Raw genomic sequence first — 11,674 nt, 5'->3', positions numbered from 1 at the left:
TGGATGTCTGAAGGGGTCAACCCTTTTGTTAACCTTTTTGTTACTTTTGGAGGTGTTTAATATATTTATTGTTTCATTTGTTTTGCAGGTCTGAAGTTTTATGCACTGGAAGAAATGAAGATGCAATGCCCAGTGAAAACAGATGAAGTAAAGCAACCTTTTTAGTTGTTTTTTATCACAGTAGGTTTTCAGCTTTATCTGACAATGATTTTCCATTTCTTTTAGTTTTAATAAGACACACTTTTGTCAGTGAGAGATGCATCCTTCATATTATTCAGTGAACAAACAGGGGAAGACACCATGATTCTCCAACCATCTACAAAATATTTATGATTCAAAAGATTCATTTATGCTTGAAAGATTCAATGATGTGGTAGGTGCCTTTTTTTTCTCTAAGAAAATATAGCAAATGTTAAGTGTGTTTTTGTAAGCATATGTACATAATGTCAATCAGGTAAGAGTAATAATTATGCAAGTAATGAAATGCATGACATTTTATTATAAAAGCTTGGCAGTTTAACCACTATAATGAATTGGAAGTTAACTTCAGTGAATTCATCATATGCATTGAATTGTAAAGTAAGTGCAAAAGGAATGCACTGCCAACAATCAGTTTCTTAATTGATACATTTAAAAAAGACGATAAAAAAGTGCATAAATTATATTTACATTCATTTAATCTTATTTAGATTTCAGCGATGGCCAGTTGTTCAGGTTTACTTTGATTCTATGGATTTCTGTGTACATTTACTGATAGTGATTAAAACACAAGTTGGAGCATCTCAATTAATTTGTCTATAATTCCAGCTGGTAATCACTACCGTGCCATCATTGTATTTTTCCATAAAGTTAAACTTAAATAGCGTTGAACACCAATAATCTCTAATACTCGCATGTCGCATCACATTGCATATTGCAATTCAATGCATCTGGTCAGTGGGTAAATTTGTAAGATAAACCCATTTAAATCAAAATACAGTTTTGAATAATTTATCCAATAAACAACTTTATGTGAAATCAATGAATGTAAATGTATTCATGTGTACATGATTTTCTCTAAATAGCCTGTATGTTCCCATGAATAGAAAAGTGCGTGCCAAATATCAAATAATGCACAGACCCACAGGGAAGTTTTCATTTTGCACGCTTTATTCTCTACAGCAATTATGTCTGGAAGTCAAGAAGCACAGAGTCAAACTAAAAAAGCGTCTCAGAAAATGACCGCTTCAATCTTCATCGTGTAATCACTTCACTAATAAGTTTGAGTTGTTTATTATTCAATCAAGAGTCGCGCCGACCTATTGATTGCGAAGACTGGTCGATTGATATCATTATCATTGTCCCAGAAGCTCCAGAATGTAATATAAAATAAGTAGAAATACATTACATTCCTCTAGTCTTTGTGCTGTATTGTATTTATTTTTGCAGTTATTTTTCTGGATCTTCTGTGACAGTGATAAATAAAATACATCACATAGAGAGAGTGAATTTCCATTCATGTGTTTTAAGTCAGACCTGTATGTTTTCGTCTTAAATCTTGAAATTATAAACCCTAATTCAAATCAAAAATGTGTTGGGATCATGATTCAAATTTGGCACATTTGACACGTTTGCTTGTTATAGAGCATATTAACATTAGGTAAAATTGCTAGTTTTTAAAAAAACGGGAATGAAGCATCATGATCAGTGCATCACTAATTAAAATGCTAAATAAAAGGTCTCAAATTGGAAAGACAATCTTGGCTCTTTTTCAATCAGTTTTTCAGTAGGTAGATCTCATCTTTCATAAAAGCTGAGATCAAGGATTTTGTGCTTAAAAAGGTTGGTGACCACTGTTCTAGTGTATAACTGGAGAAACTAGACCTGGTACATCTACACATTCAATAAACCTCAGCCTCTTCCAAAGCTGCTCGAATTTCAGCTTTCTCCTGCTCCAGCTGCTTACAAACTTTCTCTAGTTCATGAATGTTCTTTCCATCTCACCAATTTGACACTGAACCAGCTTCTTCCTTCATGAATAAACAGAATCAGTCAAATGTGTGTATGGTATACTACATGGAAAACCCAAATATTTCCTGTTCATACTTAGCTTCCTCCAGCTCCTCAATCCTCTGGATGGCATCGGTTTCATACTTGAAACTGCTCCCTCAGCAGATCAGCTTCATGAGGAGCAGACTGAACTGCATCAGCAAGGGCGTTCTTAGCCTACAAGATATTGAACATTAAAGTTTTCTGTTAAGGAGAACGGCCCAAAGCTGTAGCGTTAGGCTCTAGTCTCTTTGAGGGAGTGTGGGTTTGAATCCCACTGCTCTTAGAAGAGCTTACTGAATGACAGCAGCTCAGTGATTAAGGTGAATTAAAGGTGCTGTAGGGAACTTTTGTAAAAAAATATTTTTTACATATTTATTAAACCTGTCATTATGTCCTGACAGTAGAATATGAGACAGATAATCTGTGAAAAAATCAAGCTCCTCTGGCTCCTCCCAGTGTCCTATTGCCATTTGCAGAAACTCCATCGCTCCCGGTAAGAAACAACCAATCAGAGCTGCGCTCCGTAACTTTGTTTGTGTTCAAAATGTAGAAAAATGTATATAATAAGCGAGTACACCATGAATCCATTTTCCAAACCGTGTTTTTAGCTTGTCCTGAATCACTAGGGTGCACCTATAATAAGTGTTTATATTCGGACTATTTTAGATTGCTTCGGGGGTATCGCGGCGGAGTAACCCAGTACCTTTGTGATTCATCATAGACATAAACAGAGAGAAGTAGTTCCGGCTACGATGTTCTTCCGCAAGACGCAAGCAGTTCTGTTTATTAACCGCTAGAGCGTCAAAAGTTCCCTACCGCAGCTTTAATGTTGCACTGTGTTACTCTAAACTTGTGGGTTCAAGTGCCAACCTCAGTTGTTTCTGGATTCATCAGAGGCTTAACATATTCATCAGATAACCATATAATTTGTGCAAAGTTAGAAAAGCTAAATAATATATATAAAGACTGGGGGAAATGGGAAAACCTCTTCCAATTTTTTATTTTATTTTAGTTATATATCCAATTATTTTCTCATTAATCTGTTCCAACAGTTATTCCCCAAACGATGTTCATCTAATGTACTCTGTCTCTTTAAAACTTAAAGGTGACACATTGAAAGATGAAAAAGTGCAAATATTTAATAAAATGGTAAAATAAAATCTATAAAAAAAATTAGATTAAAGACTTTTTTTTTCTTGAGGCAAAAAAAATATATATATATCATGCATATTTAAAGGTTATTAAAAGGTGCTTCAAGCCACAATCAGTAATTTCACCCTTGTTAATGAAGCAGTATTGCCATAAACCACGAGCAAATTTCATTATCAAACACACCACGACCACAGAAAACACGAATATGAGGCGCATTACCTCTGACAGCCACCAAACCAGAAAATATTACTGCAAACGCTCCCCTAGAACCAGTACAGTCAGAGATAATGGTTCAAAATCCATCATCGTGAATTACAGGTATTAGAATCTCATTATGATTCAAAACAATAATAATAAATGAAAAAAGAAAGACTTCAGCTTGCTTGGTGACTAAATAGCTGCATATTACCTGTTCACAAGTTGTAGGCTTGAGGGAAAGTTGAATGGCCGAAGCAGAGGATCCTCTCAACAGTGTGACCTTCCTCTCTTTTATAAAACCACTATCCATCTAAATAAGGGAGCTGGCGCACTGTTATGCCAAACTGCTGTTGTGTTTGGTTCAGCTGAGGTAGGGAGGGATAAGCCAACAACATCCCAAAGACATATAACTTTTGGCATGTCTGCAACAAAAAGCGGCTGGAATGTAAAGTTGCATTCAAATTTGGGTATTTATGGAGTGATTTATCCAGGCACATGCAACTAAACAAGTTTGAAATGTGATCTGTGAGACAATGGGTTCAGATGGGTTGAAGGTCAATGAGCGACAGATGAAACGGTTCCTTGCATCATTGGCGCAGGATCATCTCCTCATTTGTCCTGGGGTACAAAGATAACCCTGTGAAATTCCTGGAAAGTGACGCCTGTTGCCGCAGACAGTAGCACGTCCATTTATGTAACGCTGTGGAGCGTCTCACTGAAAGACGGATATAAAGGAAGAGTGATGGACCACTTTGGTGTATTGTAGCGGTGAAACTAAAGCAGTGATGGCCTTGCTGTGATATCCTGTGCATGCTTTCACCATCACAAGACAAGCGAGACAAATGAGGTATCGTCTTTCTGTTGGGTCAAACGTTTGGTGGCCTGCCCAGTTTCTGCTGTTTACGTGCCCCCGTCATAGTGTTAATTATCTTGGAGGTTAAATTTTATAAAACACACTTGCCATTTTTATTCTTATCTAGTTGATCTTATAGAAACCACTCATTGGGAAAGAAGTGTTTGTATCAAGGCTATTATTGTAGCTCAGTGTTTGTCAACAGTCAAGTATGGTTTCAACCAATGCATTGGACGTTTTTATTGTGCATACATTCATCTCATCTACAACCGAACCCTCAGAGACTCCTAATCTCCCGGGAAGAATCTCCTAAAAACGATTAGTCGATTGGGATTGACAGTACGAGAGAGGACACAAGCAGCCCGCTGTCTGGGAATCATAATGGTAATTCAATAGAGCTACGATGCTAAATTAAATCACTTTGTGTCTTTAGGAGTACACTACATTTGATATTGTGTGTTATACTGAAATTGATTCGTATTTAGGGTTCCCATACATTTCAACCAATGACTTAAGACTATTTCCAATATAACATCACTCACAAAGAGCAATTTCTGCTCATACCAAGAAAATCACTAGCATTTCATAACACATTGCCAAGACAAGGATTTTAATATATTTCCTGGTTTGAAATCCATGGGAACCTTGGAATTGTTGTTGTATATAGGGGGAAAAAAAGTTGATTGATATGCTTTTTTAAATATTATTTGTGTTAACATTTGGGGGCGCTGTAGTGACGCTCTACAGGACGAACATAGACTGACCTTTTTGACTTGATTTCAGAATCAGGAGGAGTTTTCCAGAGAGTTTTCAATGGCTTGGTCTCATGAGCTCACCAACAAAAACTGAAGAGCCAAAAATACACCATCCATCAAAACACTGATAGACCAGAGGTACAACAATACATGTCTACACCAGTGTCCAAACACACTCACTTCTAATAATCACTGTGGTTTTACCAGATTTTATTTGTTATTAGACTTGGTTAAAGATTTAGTAATAAAGAAATAAGGGATGCAATCAATCAGCATCATTAAAGGATAAAATAATCCTCAGCGATGCGTCGATCAGTCCTGCAGAGATCTTCTGGGCGCACCATTCTTAGCATCAATGAGTTAAAGTACTTAGAGAATCCAATCCCATCTGGAGTGAACACTTAAGCCTGTTCTGAAAGGGATAAATATGTTTCAAAACGACCTGTCATTTTGAGCCCTTCTCTCATATTGGTCTAATATATTACTAATAAGTCACTGAATGCTACTTGGGTCAGATAATGCTTTATTAAGAGTGTATGCCCTTGTTTTCAGACTCAGTAGACGCACTTCTGTACCCTTCACACATGTGCCATGACTCCACCAACACGTGTTAGGAATGACTGGACTCCGAGGTCAGTCCCTCAGGATTTGTGGTTGAAGAGTGAAGGCTAGGTCTCTGGGTTGGGCGTAGCCAGAAGAGGAACGTTATCCCTACTGTTCTCCATCAGCCAGTGTCTGTGGAAGAGGTTTGCGTTTGCTCTCCGGGAGAAGAAGGATGTAGTGATTACACCGATTCATGAGAGGAGAACTGAGACGGCCAACGCATCCCAAAGCCATGACCGCTCCCACACCACTACCTCTGTGGACACAAGAATGGGACATTAAAACCACATTCATAATGTGTTTCTACGAAATCTACTAAGTGTAAATATTACCCATTTACTGGTTGAAGAAAAGAGGAAGCATTACTTGCCTTTAAGTTGTTGGCAATGTTAGTTTCCAAGTTGGAAATTGGACATTAATTGCCTCTCAAGTTAGGAAAACTCAGATGATCTTGATTCCGGAGTTTTAGAATTTGGCAAGATATAAACTATGCCAAAGAGAACCATTAAAAAGAAAAAAAAATTATCAAAATTAAGGCAAGATGCATAGGGTAAAAAATGTTAACTAATAGATATACTTATATTATTGATTGCATGATTACATTAAGACATGCAAACAATTTTATGTTTAAATATGCAAATGAAGGATTGCATAATCTAAATACACTATCTTGCATAGATTTGAAAGTCGGTTTCACAATTTTCCTTTGATTTTGACATTAGAGCTAAACGTTTTACAGAGATTGTTTTTTATTTCTTTTTTTTATCATTCCATAAACTTACAAAATAAAATAAAAAAACAGTTTCTACAATGGTCAGATAAACAAACCCTCTATTTAAAACTTAATATACATAGAAATACTGTGTAAGTGGAGAAAAATCTTTCAGATTTAAAAGAGAGGTATTGTAGTTTAAATATACAAATGCAAAAGATAAAATATTATAATAAACTGAACACTTAAATGTGTATTTGTGTGTTTCCAGTTGGCAATAACACAGACAGAATAAAGGGTTAAGGGTTAAGATTGTTTAGATATTTGTACTGTAAACAAAACAAACACGCTCTGATGTGTGATGTACAGCGTGAGGAAGATGCCCAGGTTCAGACAGCGTCCCCAAAATAAAGCACACCTCCTTTACCTCCACACACACCAGATCCCACTGACGACAGGAAGTCAGTTGTTGTTTGGGAGCGATATATATATATATATATTAGGGGTGTAACGATACGCGTATTCGTATTGAACGGTTCGTTGGACTAATTAATTATATTTGGAAAAAGAAAAAAAAAAGAGAAATATAATGATATGCGTTCAACAAGGTAGCCCAATAACCCAAACGACGTAACAGGCAACGCCCCTGACACTCCCGCAGAAGAAAAAAACACCAACTTATGTTTATGTTATGTTATGACTCAGTCAGGCGCTCGCTCACTCAGTACGCGCTGAAGGCTCGTTGCAAAATGGCCAATGCGTTTAACAGACTAGAAAAAGAAGATGACTCTCAAACATATTGTTTGAGATGCATGATTCCATCTATGAGCTGCTCGATCAGAGTGACATGAGAGCCCCTCCTTAGAACATTATTTGTAAATCCATGTTATGGTAAGTGTGCACGTGAAGTCTTTGCACACTTTCTGAAATCCACACTGTGGTAAGTTTGCACACTACACTAGTGCTCTGCATTCTTTCTAAAATCCTATATAGTGAGGGCTTTGCGCGGTTGCTTCATTGCTTTAAAAAAAAAAAAAAAACACCAGCGTGAATACTTGAAACATGTCAACTCATTTACGCCGACATCACCTTATTGTGTCAGTATCTGGGAAAAGACGAAAAAAAGGAGAAACATGCACGCAACAAACTATGCCTGCAGCATTTAGACACCAGTATTATAGCTTACAGGGAATCCAAAGTGCACCCAAACACCAGACCTGTTGGTTATTTTAGGATCTTATATTTCTGGTCTGTTAAATGCATTAGACATTTTGCAATGAGCCTTCAGCGCGTGCTGAGTGAGCGAGCGCCTTAGGGGCCGTTCACATATCGCTCCTAAAAACGCGTGGAAAACGCTAAGCACGTCTTTCTCCTCCTTTCCAAAGCGCTTGGGCAGAAGCGCTCATGAGGCGTCTGTCTTTGCTAAGCAACAATGACGTGCTCTCTCCATGAGACGCGGAAATTTCAGCGAAGGATAAATGGATTTGCAGCTCTAAAAATCGCTTGCAGTAGCTCTGCTACTGAATTTATTTCAAAATTGCAATCCATATACAACTATGATCAGCTGATCCTTCATCTTGGCTGAGCTTTCAACGTTGTTACGGGAAAGGATGAAGCTGATTGGTTAGTTCTTGTCACATGACCCGCGGTGCGCTTGCGGCATTCTGAAAAGTTGAGATGTTTTTACATTTTGCTGTATCTAAAACGTACCGAACCGAACCGAACCGAACCGTGACATCAGTGTATCGTATCGAACCGAACCGTGAATTTTGTGAACCGTTACACCCCTAATATATATATATATATATATATATATATATATATATATATAATTAAAAATAAAATTAAAAATATATAATAATATTTGAGTATGAAGCACATTACAACAATACGGAAACTTGACAGCAGAAGCAAAGTAAATATGCTGTGACATTCAAAATTGTTCATTTATGACCATGGAGTTTCTCTGATATAATAATAATAATAAAAGACAAATATTGCATGATTATTGCATTTTTCTATAAAACCCCATCTTTTCTGGTTTAAGACATTTTATTATAGATTTAGTTCAGACAAAAAAAGAGAAATCCATAGTGCTATCAACTAAAATTAAAAACTGTTAATTGGGAAAAACGTTAAATGTTTATATATATATATATATATATATATATATATATATATATATATATATATATATACACAGAATCTTATTTTATTTTGGTACTGTAAGTTAACATTTATTAAAGCTGAAACAAAAATATGAAAGGAAAAACTAAGGAAAAAAAACTTAAAACAAACAAAAATTATATGAATACTAAAATTAAGTTACAATTCTAAGAAAAAAATCAATTTGGTTAAATTAGATGTAATTAAAATTAAATTATAATAACAAATATATTCTAGTAAAAACTTTTGCATGTTTGTCACACTTAAATGTTTCAGATCATCAAACAAATGTAAATATGAGAGAACACAACATGCGGTTTTTATTATTAAGGGAAAACTAAATACAAAACTACATGGATTTGTGTTCAGTTTCTCTAGACGCACTCAGAAAACTCTTTCACACCCCTGTATATGATAGCTATAGATAGATAGATAGTATTTAACAACAGAGATGACTAATCTCTAACACAGACAGCTTGACAGAGACATAATTGGTATTTAGAGCGAGAGAATAAAAGAGATTTCAACTTAAGATGAAAACGAGCAAATTAAAGCATAACATGAATGAGTAACATTAAAGAATAAAGATCAAAAGTAAATAAAAAACATCAAAGAGGAGTGAAATGATGGAATGAATAGAACGAAAGGATTGGAGGGATGCAAGATTTACAAGTGGAATTATATAGAGAAAAAATTATTATAGAAAGCAAAAAAAGAAAAAAAATATGAACATGAATGCGTTTATGCAAATGAGCGGGTCTTCTGAACTTCATTCATGAGTCCTGATATTAAAATTACTTTATTTCTAAAAACCTGGATCTGGATCTTTACCTGCTACTGCAGATGAGCTCCAGCACATCCACACGGAAGAAGATGAAGATGTGTTCTGGACTGGATCTCACGCGTTGAATGACGGAAGCAGATCCGCGGCTCCGAGACGCGCACGGGGCGGAAAAACCGGCGAGTTTCGGAAACCGTCGGGAACTTTCGGAAATATTATTCAAAGACGCAGCTGCAGTACATCCACACGGCCACACGGGGGAGCCGTTTATCACATCCAAATCATTTACTGTACTTCACACTGTGCAGCAGAGTACAGTAAAGTGCAGTGGAGAAAAAGGATTTGCATGAAGGTATAATATATTTATAATATTCAGGAGCAGTTTCCACGTTTCATTAACAGTTAATTAGTTTTGTATATTATTCACCATGGTGACTGTTTTCATAAGACAAAAATACCATGTTATTTTAACTTTGTGTTATTTTGTATGAGTTTAAGTGACTCATATCAACTTAACTGTATTTATAAAAACTAGTTTGGGACTGCTTTTTAATAGCCTTACTTTATAAGCTGTTTATTCAGTATTAATCACATTCTTAACAGACTTAATATTTAGATTTTTTTTACAACTTTTTATATATATATATATATATATATATATATATATATATATATATATATATAGTATTCAGTACAGTAATATCACTATATATTGCATACAGTACAGAGAGTATTGATAAATGCATTATGAAATCTGCACAGTATGTGAATCTTCTGCATGATGAAATGCATCCTATAACGCCTGTCAAAAAAGTGAAGTATGCAACAAGGAACTCCTGCACAAATCCAGTTTAGTTCTACTCCGTGTGGAGTCAAATCAAGGGCAGTGCATTGTGGGACACAGTATCTCAAAGTGTGCTCTGGATGCGAATCATTTTAGGTCATCTAGGTGTTGTATAAATGTAGATTAATATAACACCGTACACACAGGGATGAATCAATGATTTAATTTGATGAAGCACAAATATGCAATGTCTCAATAAACACAAGCTCACAATACATGAATAATGCAGAATGCTTTTAATTAGACGATGAAGCATAGCAAGTCACACTGTTTTATATCATCACCATCATCATATCTGATGCTATTCTGGTTCTACTGTCTGATGCCATTATATTCGTCTAGCCTTGAATATCCCCCAAAAAAGCTATTATAGTATGATAAGCGATGCATGTTTTATTGATTGATGCACACAGAAAGCATCAGGTGTTGAGAGTTCGGATCTCTGCCTGTTCTCTCGCTCGCTCTTGAGTAACACAGCCTCAGTTGAAACACACTCTTTCCTAACCCTGTGGCCAGATTTCAGGTCTGGGACCGCAGATTGCCCCACCGTCACACAGAATCCAGTTACAACACAAACATCAACAGTCGTGCCAATGAATGAAAGTGAGGGTCTGCTCCAGTGGATGTGCAGCGCAGGTTCAGCGTTATCAGCCGCAGTCATCTGCATCCCTACGAGATAACGCCGTGTCCTCAGCCTGCAGTGGAAGCCACAGGAAGACCGAACGGCTCTGTGCAATGATGCTATCACTATCACTGTCCCACAGGGGTGTTGAAATCTCACCCGTCCCACTGCCGCTCGGCCTGAGCTCCTCCACACAAACACCCGAGTCATCGCGTCCGTTTGAAGAGAGGAAAGATGACATTCTGCTATCGTGTTGTGCAATTCACAATCAATGCAAATCGGCCGAATAATCGCATTAACCATTTCACCACGACTTGAAGACTGCATGAAGTCGTTTATTCGGATGTTTCCCTTTATACTTTTGATTTAAGTGCTAGTGATCACTCGGGGTAAGTTGTGACAGGCTCTGGGTTTATTAAAGTTTAATTGCACAAATCCATTTGATCTAGCGATGGTTTTGTGTGTTGTTTTTAAAAGACCAAGATCCAATTATTAGCTCAAAATTCAAATATATTTTAAAACACTGTCAGATAAAGTTAACTATAAACTGAATTTAGATTTTAAGTGAAACTGTTCATTTGTGATTGTGAAACAAATGAACAAATTAAATAAAAAATTGGCCTAAAATATTTGACTTAAATATTATATCATATTGAATGGCTTCACAGCAAAATGTTAAAAGTAAAACAACAACAACAACAAATCTGAAGCAAGAAAATACAGTGTATAAAGTCATGTAAATATAAAAATGGAATTGGCTCAAAAGTAGTTATATAGAATCACAAATACATACATATTTTTGGGGGGCAATGTGTTTTATGTTGCTGTAATTGTATCAAATTCATTACAATTTATTTTTGATATACAGTATTTGTGTGTAATTAGTTCAACTACAGTGTTCGTTTACATAAACTAAAAATAAAATGTCTTTAATATTTTTTCTGTGAAAATTACTGA

The 11,674-nt window shown here is 36.0% G+C and overlaps 2 long non-coding RNA genes across 4 annotated transcripts; one reads left to right on the top strand and one right to left on the bottom strand.

Moving 5' to 3' along the window:
- Positions 1–67: 67 nt before the first annotated feature.
- LOC113083926 (uncharacterized) lies at positions 68–5,678 on the top strand. Of its 2 annotated transcripts, XR_003283499.1 has the most exons (5): positions 68–147; positions 226–373; positions 4,516–4,618; positions 5,018–5,127; positions 5,542–5,678. It is a non-coding gene; the product is annotated as an uncharacterized LOC113083926 (long non-coding RNA). The 2 variants fall into 2 exon arrangements; XR_003283500.1 differs by lacking the exon at positions 4,516–4,618.
- Positions 1,201–5,089, bottom strand: LOC113083925 (uncharacterized). 2 transcript variants are annotated; one of them, XR_003283498.1, is made up of 5 exons: positions 4,999–5,089; positions 3,593–4,096; positions 3,403–3,446; positions 2,086–2,205; positions 1,201–2,009 (listed from the first exon to the last, which is right to left on the bottom strand). It is a non-coding gene; the product is annotated as an uncharacterized LOC113083925 (long non-coding RNA). The 2 variants fall into 2 exon arrangements; XR_003283497.1 differs by lacking the exon at positions 4,999–5,089 and having other exon boundaries at positions 1,210–2,009; positions 3,593–4,520.
- Positions 5,679–11,674: the final 5,996 nt, after the last annotated feature.

This window comes from Carassius auratus, unplaced genomic scaffold, assembly GCF_003368295.1.
Source record: "Carassius auratus strain Wakin unplaced genomic scaffold, ASM336829v1 scaf_tig00039452, whole genome shotgun sequence".
Taxonomy (NCBI): Eukaryota; Metazoa; Chordata; class Actinopteri; order Cypriniformes; family Cyprinidae; genus Carassius; species Carassius auratus.
This window is presented reverse-complemented; position numbering and strand designations above follow the sequence as displayed.